This window comes from Ovis canadensis, chromosome 25, assembly GCF_042477335.2.
Source record: "Ovis canadensis isolate MfBH-ARS-UI-01 breed Bighorn chromosome 25, ARS-UI_OviCan_v2, whole genome shotgun sequence".
In the NCBI taxonomy this organism is placed as follows: domain Eukaryota; kingdom Metazoa; phylum Chordata; class Mammalia; order Artiodactyla; family Bovidae; genus Ovis; species Ovis canadensis.
This window is the reverse complement of record NC_091269.1, coordinates 31114912-31121450: the sequence shown is the minus strand read 5'-3', so window position 1 is coordinate 31121450 and position 6539 is coordinate 31114912. Positions and strand designations below refer to the sequence as shown.

The following is a 6539-nucleotide window of genomic DNA, read 5'->3' as shown; positions in this document are numbered from 1 at the left end:
TGAGCAGCCTGGCCAAGTGCCCTGGCGGCCACCACACTTCTGTTCACACCCACACTGAGTGGGCCCAGCACAGGCCTCCATGCCTCATGTGACCTAAAGCCAGGGACAAGTGACCCTGAGCAATCTCAGGGACATAAAGGCCCAAAGGGACCACTCGGTCTACGTCTCATCACAGAAAGACTGAGATTCCACCGAGACTGGCCAAGGCCAAAGGGTAAAGCCAGCCTCCTGGCCCCATGGCAGTGCCCTCTGCCCTCTGCCTGCCAAATCACCCATGATGCTGGTCTAGGCTACCGTGCAGTCATCCTCAGTCCTACTAAAGGGAGGCACATGAACGCAAATATTATTTTCATTGTATCAGGAGTTGAATGGTGTCCCCTCAGATCCATATATTGGAGTCCTGACTCTCTGAAACTCAGAATGTGACCTGATTCAGAAACGGGGTCTTTACAGATGTAATCAGGTTAAAATGAGGTCACTGGGGTGGGCCCAAATCCAATATCACTGGTGTCCGTATAAAAAGAGGGAATTTGGACAGAGTCAGGCCCAGAGGGAAGGTGAGGTGAAGAGACATAAGCTGAGGAGAGAGGCTGCCAAAAGATCCTCCCATCACAGCCCTCAAAGGGACCAGCCCTGATTTCAGACTTCCGGCCTCCAGAACTGTGAGATAATAACATGTCTGCTGTTCAAGCCATGCAGTCACTGGAAACTGATGCAGACTGGAAAGAAGGTCCTGGTAGTGAACTTAAAGCACTGTTAATTTTGGTTTTATTTTTTTTTTGGGGGGGTGCTGTTGGTGTTTCAGATTTTGCTGTTGTTTAGTCACTAAGTTGTGTCTGACTCTTTGTGACCCCATGGACAGGAGCCGGCAGGCTCTTCTGTCCATGGGATTTTCCAGGCAATCATACTGGAGTGGGTTGCCATTTCCTTCTCCAGTTTCCAATTATTTGTATGCTTTTAGTTTTTATTATGAATCCACAAACTGAGGTGTATTTATCAACGATCAGAGATTCAGGAGAGGGTGCTGATGGGGAAGTGCATTCTAGGGGCCGAGGCCCTCCTGGGACGTGGGTTCCCAGGTTGCTGGGATAGAGGGCAGAGAATTGCTGGATATGTGGGTGGGCCACTGAGGTGTGGAGTGGATGAGGACACTACAGCCCACATCTCCCGCTGCCTTAGTGATGTTTTCTGTCCCCGCTGATGGCAGTGACCTTGATCAGGAACCCTATGGTGACCCATACAGGGCACCTCTATCCAGCCAAAGAGATGGAAGCAATGGGCTATGGAGTGCTTGCTTGTCCTTTCACATAATAAAAGGTCAGTGTTGTTCTAATGAAAAGGACTTTGCGGGCATTACTGCTGTAGGCATAATCACACAATATGGATTCTAAACAAAATCACACACCTCCGCTTGGTGAAACTTATTCCAGGGGATTTCAGTGTATTGTTTGACACCCTGTCGACTCACCCTGCTCAGTGCATTTTTGCTCTCACAGCAGCCCTGTCACTACTGGGTTTCAGTGGAAGCTTAAAAAAAGCAATTTCTCTGCAGGCCAGAGCTCAGCTTGCTGTGAGATCACAGGAGGGATTTACAGAACTCACAACCTTTGGGAAAATGACCAAATATCTTATTCTGAAAACTAATACCTAACATTTTGCTACCAAGAAAACATTTCCCATTAAATAGAAACCCCAGGGACTTCCCTGCTGGTCCAGCGGTTACAGCTTCACCTTCCAGTGTAGGGAGTGTGGGTTCAATCCCTGGTCGGGGGAGTTAAGATTCCCACATGCCTTGAAGCAAAATAAATAAAACAGAAGCAATGTTGTAAATACGAACTTTTCTGGTGGCTCCAGACAGTAAAGGATCTGCCTGCAATGCCGGAGACCTGGGTGTGATCCCTGGGTTGGGAAGATCCCCTGGAGAATTCCATGGACAGAGGAGCCTGGAGGGCTACAGTCCCTGGAGTCGCAGAGTCAGACACAACTGAGTGACTAACACTTCTGCTTTCAATGTTGTAACAAATTCAATAAAGACTTTAAATGGTCCACGTCAAAAAGTCTTATAAAAAAATAAATAGAAACCACTTCCAGGCATGAGACGCTTCCCCTTCCCACATATGGCAGACCCTCTGGAGTAGCTCTCACTGACCCAAACCAACTGGAGCTCCTCCAGAACAAGGAACCCTGTGCCCACCCATGTTCTCAGTCAGTCATCCACAGAGCGGGTGCTGTGTCCCTGGGTCAGAGGAATTCAGGGAAGGCCAAGAGATCACCGAGGGCACCGTTCTCACCATCTATTACTCAATAACAAACCATCCCCAAACTGTCCTAAAACAACACCGTTATTTCTTTTGCTCACGAGTCTTCAACATGGCAGGCCTCAGCAGGCCGCCTTGTCTCTGCTGCACTCCACTTAGCTTAGGGTGGCTCACAGGCAGGACTGGAATCACACGACTTGTGTCGTGTAGAATCACACGGGCTTCCTCACGTGACTGTGTGTGGTGCTGGTTCCCAGCCCAGATCCTCTGCCTTCACTGGAACTATCCACCAGGACACAGACATACAGCCCTGTAGGAGCTGGGCTTCCTTACAATATGACAGTTAAAGTCGTATCACCTTCTGTATCCTCGCCTCCAAAGTCCCCCTGCATCCCTCCGTCACATTCTATTCATCATAGCAGTCACGAAGTCCAGCCCAGTTTCTAGGAGAGGGGAAACAGAATCCATCTCTGGATGGGGGTGGTGGGGGCAGGATTCTGGAAGAGCATGTAGGACAGAAATATTGCTGTGGTCATTTGCAGCCTGCCACATCCTGGTCCAGAGGTCGCACTGGGGAGTCTGGGTCAAGGGGGCAGTTTCCCAACGTGGTTCACCATCAAGAGTTAGGGACACAGTCCAAAAATGCCTCCCTACTGCTCCTGAAGTGAGTCTGAGCTAACACTGAACAGGCCACACCTGCGTCCCCTTTGGCCCCGTGGGCCCATCAGCACAAAGACCAGCAATAATCCTCTCTCAAGACTCCTCCGCTTTGGCTGTCTGTGATGCCAGGACTCTGATCTATGGAATGAGTCATCAGTGGCATCTCCTTCAGCAAATGACCCATTCAAAGGGAAGATTTGTCATGCCTGGGGCATTTTATGAATCTTGTTGCTTTGTCTGGCAGGCTGTGATTCCATTAGGAACAACAAAGCCAGCATGAGGTGATGCTGCCAGGGCAGATGCTTGGATCAAGGGCACATGGGAGGGATGGGTGACCCGTGCCACGGCTGCCTCCCCACCTACCTGAGGGAACTCCGGGTGGTCAGCTCCTCCCGGCCAAGATATTGGGGGAGTGGGGGCTGCAGGCTCAGTCTTGTACTCTACACTTGTGTCACCTGTGTGAGTGACTAAACGACCCTGAGCTGGGCTCCCGTGGACCCCAACGCAAGGGAGGAGCTGGCCAGGCTGCAAAGACAGCTGTCTGCACCCAGGACCCAGGCCCATGCCCCGGACTTCCACTGCCTGGCGTGGGTGAGTGTGCACCACCGCCTGAGGCCTGTGCACCTGCGCACAGGTGACACTCACCTGAGGACTCCTTCCTTACCTGCGCACAGGTGACACCCACCTGGCAGCGACAGGTGTCAAAGGGCTCAGCCCGGGAGTGCTGGATGCCAGGGGCACACCCTCTCCTCCTTCCCTTGCTCTCCCCGTGACGCCTAGCACAGTGCTGGGCACACATGGGGGCCTGTGGCCTCCTGCTCATTCTCAGAACAGATCAAGGAAGACATGGACCTTAGGGTCTCTGAGACAGGATGGAGTGGGCTGTGGCTGTGATGCTGGGCAGGGCTGCTGCGAGGACCCCAGAGGGCTGGGGTGGGTGCGTTCCTACCCGTGGTTGGAGTTCCCTCCAAACGTCCATCTTCTGGATCTAACTATTGGACCTGAGACTCAGAAGGGACTGCAGCCATCTCCAAGGTCAATGGAAGAAAAGGGAGCACTTGAGTCCTTGGAAAGTGAGGAGAGGACTCCTTGGAGCCTCTTCCACTCCTGGTCTGACCCCCACATTTCTCTCCCTGTCACTAATCCCCACGGCCCCTCCGAGAGATTCTGTCCATTTCCTGAGCCCTTCCTTAGCTGCAAACCCCCTGTCATCAGCGCAGAAAGGGCTCAAAGTGGTGCCTGCCCCAGAGTGGGGGCAGAGTATGGGCGAGGGGTCCGGGAACTGAGCGTGACAAGGACAATCTGCGGATGTCTCTCTCTCTCTTCCCCCCAACACCGCCCCCCAAGTGTTCCTATTCACCCGGTGAATCTCGACCTCGCGTGGCCCCGCTTTCTGCCTCCCCCAAGTCCTCCCCTGGCTGGAGGAGGTGAGGGAGGCTGCCTGTGTTCAGCACCCTCTCCCCCAACAACGGTCTCAGCCACCCTGCTTGCTCGCTCCCTGTTTTCTATGCCTCCCCAGCCCTCACACCCAGTGCCTGGGCCCCTGGCTCTCTTGGAAGGACCTACTCAGCCTTTTCCAGTCCGTCCGCACCATGCACTCAGTCACAGCTCCTGAACCTTGTGCATCGTCTTGCTGCAGCTTGAACCACTTCTCAGGCTTCCCGCATCACTCCCTCCAGAACATGCTGGAATGCTCCTCATCTTCAAACCCAAACTCTAAGACCTTGTGCCTGTCCCTATTCCTTGGCTCTTTTTTGGGGGGGTGGGGGGGGAAGAGGGGCCCCATGGCTCGTAGGATATTTATTCCCCAACCAGGGATCAAGCCTGTATCTCCTGCAGTGGAAGCACGGAGTTCTAGCCACTGGACTGCCAGGGAATTCCCTCGGCTCTCTTGACAGGTGTTGTCTTTGTAACCGCCTCCTCTTCTGGCCCCTGTGGTCCCTGCAGCCCCCTGAAACCCCTGTGGTCCCCACCCTGCCCTGACTCTGGTTCTGTCTAAGCCTGAAAGCTGAAGGACCTCCACTCAATGGGCCAGAAGTGACCCTCTGCTGTCCATGTGCACTCAGCTCCTGGCAGCGCTGGACTGCTCATCCACGTGCCTGTGTGCCCCCACCCCCACCGCCGCCCCCACCCCCGGTCCTCTCCTCACTTGGCTTCCCAGACACACCCCTTCCTCTTCATCCGTGTGCCTTCCTTTTCTCCATTACTAAACATGGATGTGTTCACAAAGGATCCCCAACCTGGGCCATCCGTTTAGCCCACACTGACTCCTCAGCAACCCCATCCAGACCCAGCTTGAAACCCAGTCCATCCCACCCCCAACACTCTCCTCCGTCCCCCATCTACTCCCAGCCTCTCCTCCCCACTAAAGTCCACTCACTAAGAGGCCTGCTCTCCAGGGACTCTCTGCACAACCCCCAGAGGGCATCTCAGGCTTAGTGCATCAAAAGCAAACTCTCTCTCTCTTTTTTTTGTGGCTGTGTCATGCGGTTTGCAGGATCTTAGTTCCCCAAACTGGGATTGAACCAGTGACCTCAGCATTGAAAGTACGGTGTCTTAACCACTAGATTACCAGGGAATTCCCCAAAACAAACTCTTAACTTCCACTTTGCCCATCCCCAAACCTTGCTCGTCCTTCAGTTGTTCCCATCTTAGTAAAAGGGACCCTATTCACTCAGTTTCTCAGGACAAAGATCAAAGAGTTACAAGTGATTCCCTTCTCTCTTTCATACCTTGAATCTGACCCAACAGCATGTTCTGCTGGGTCTCCAGAAGACCCAGAATCTCATCCATCTGCACTGGTCCAAGCTGCCGTCCTCTCCAGGCTGTTGCAGTGGCCTCCTTCTTGGGCTCCTGCCGTTGTCCTCATCCCCTTCTCACAGTCCCAGAGGGATGCTAGGGAAAAACCCAGCCCATTGCATGGAGCAGGCAGTTGAGGTCCCAACCCCCCCAGGGTGGAGTCTCAGCCAGCTGCACCGGCTCACCTGCCCCTGAGCCTGCAGCCTGAAGGGTAAGCGGTCCACAGCCAGCTCAGATGGGTGGGCATCACCCATCTGATGCTCACCCACCCACCTCCGCTCACACCACCTCCCTGACCTCAGCCTCCCCCTGCCTCCTCCTCCCCTCCCTCTCCTCCTCCTCCTCACTCCACTTGGGCTTCTCCAGCCTGCTGTAAGTGTGTGCTCAACCGCTCAGTCATGTCCAACTCTTTGCGACCCCGTGGGCTGCAGCCTGCCAGGCTCCTTTGTCCATGGGGATTCTCCAGGCCAGAATTCTTGAGGTGGTTGCCATTTCCTCCTCCAGGGGATCTTCCCGTCTTAGGGATGGAGCCCTTGTCTCCCACATCTCCTGCACTGGCAGACGCAGCCACTGAGCCACTGAGCCAGTTGGGAAGCGCCCCGCCCGCCCCAGGACTGCTCTTCTTTAAACATAGCAAGCCTGTTGGTACTGGGGGCTCTGCACTGGCTGTCGCTTCTATCTGGGAGATGCTTGCCCCTGACCTCTCCTTTGCTTTGCCCAGATGTCAGCTCAGATGTTTCTTAGCGGCCATGCTCTAAGCAGTCTCCCATGCTCTCCCTGCTCCACTGGGCTTTCCTTAGAATCCTGTTATGTTTGCATGGT

The 6539-nt window shown here is 54.0% G+C and overlaps 1 non-coding gene across 1 annotated transcript; it reads right to left on the bottom strand.

The window, feature by feature from the left end:
• Positions 1-5423: 5423 nt before the first annotated feature.
• Positions 5424-5496, bottom strand: TRNAE-UUC (transfer RNA glutamic acid (anticodon UUC)). The gene has a single exon. It is a non-coding gene; the product is annotated as a tRNA-Glu (tRNA).
• Between the last annotated feature and the right edge of the window lie 1043 nt (positions 5497-6539).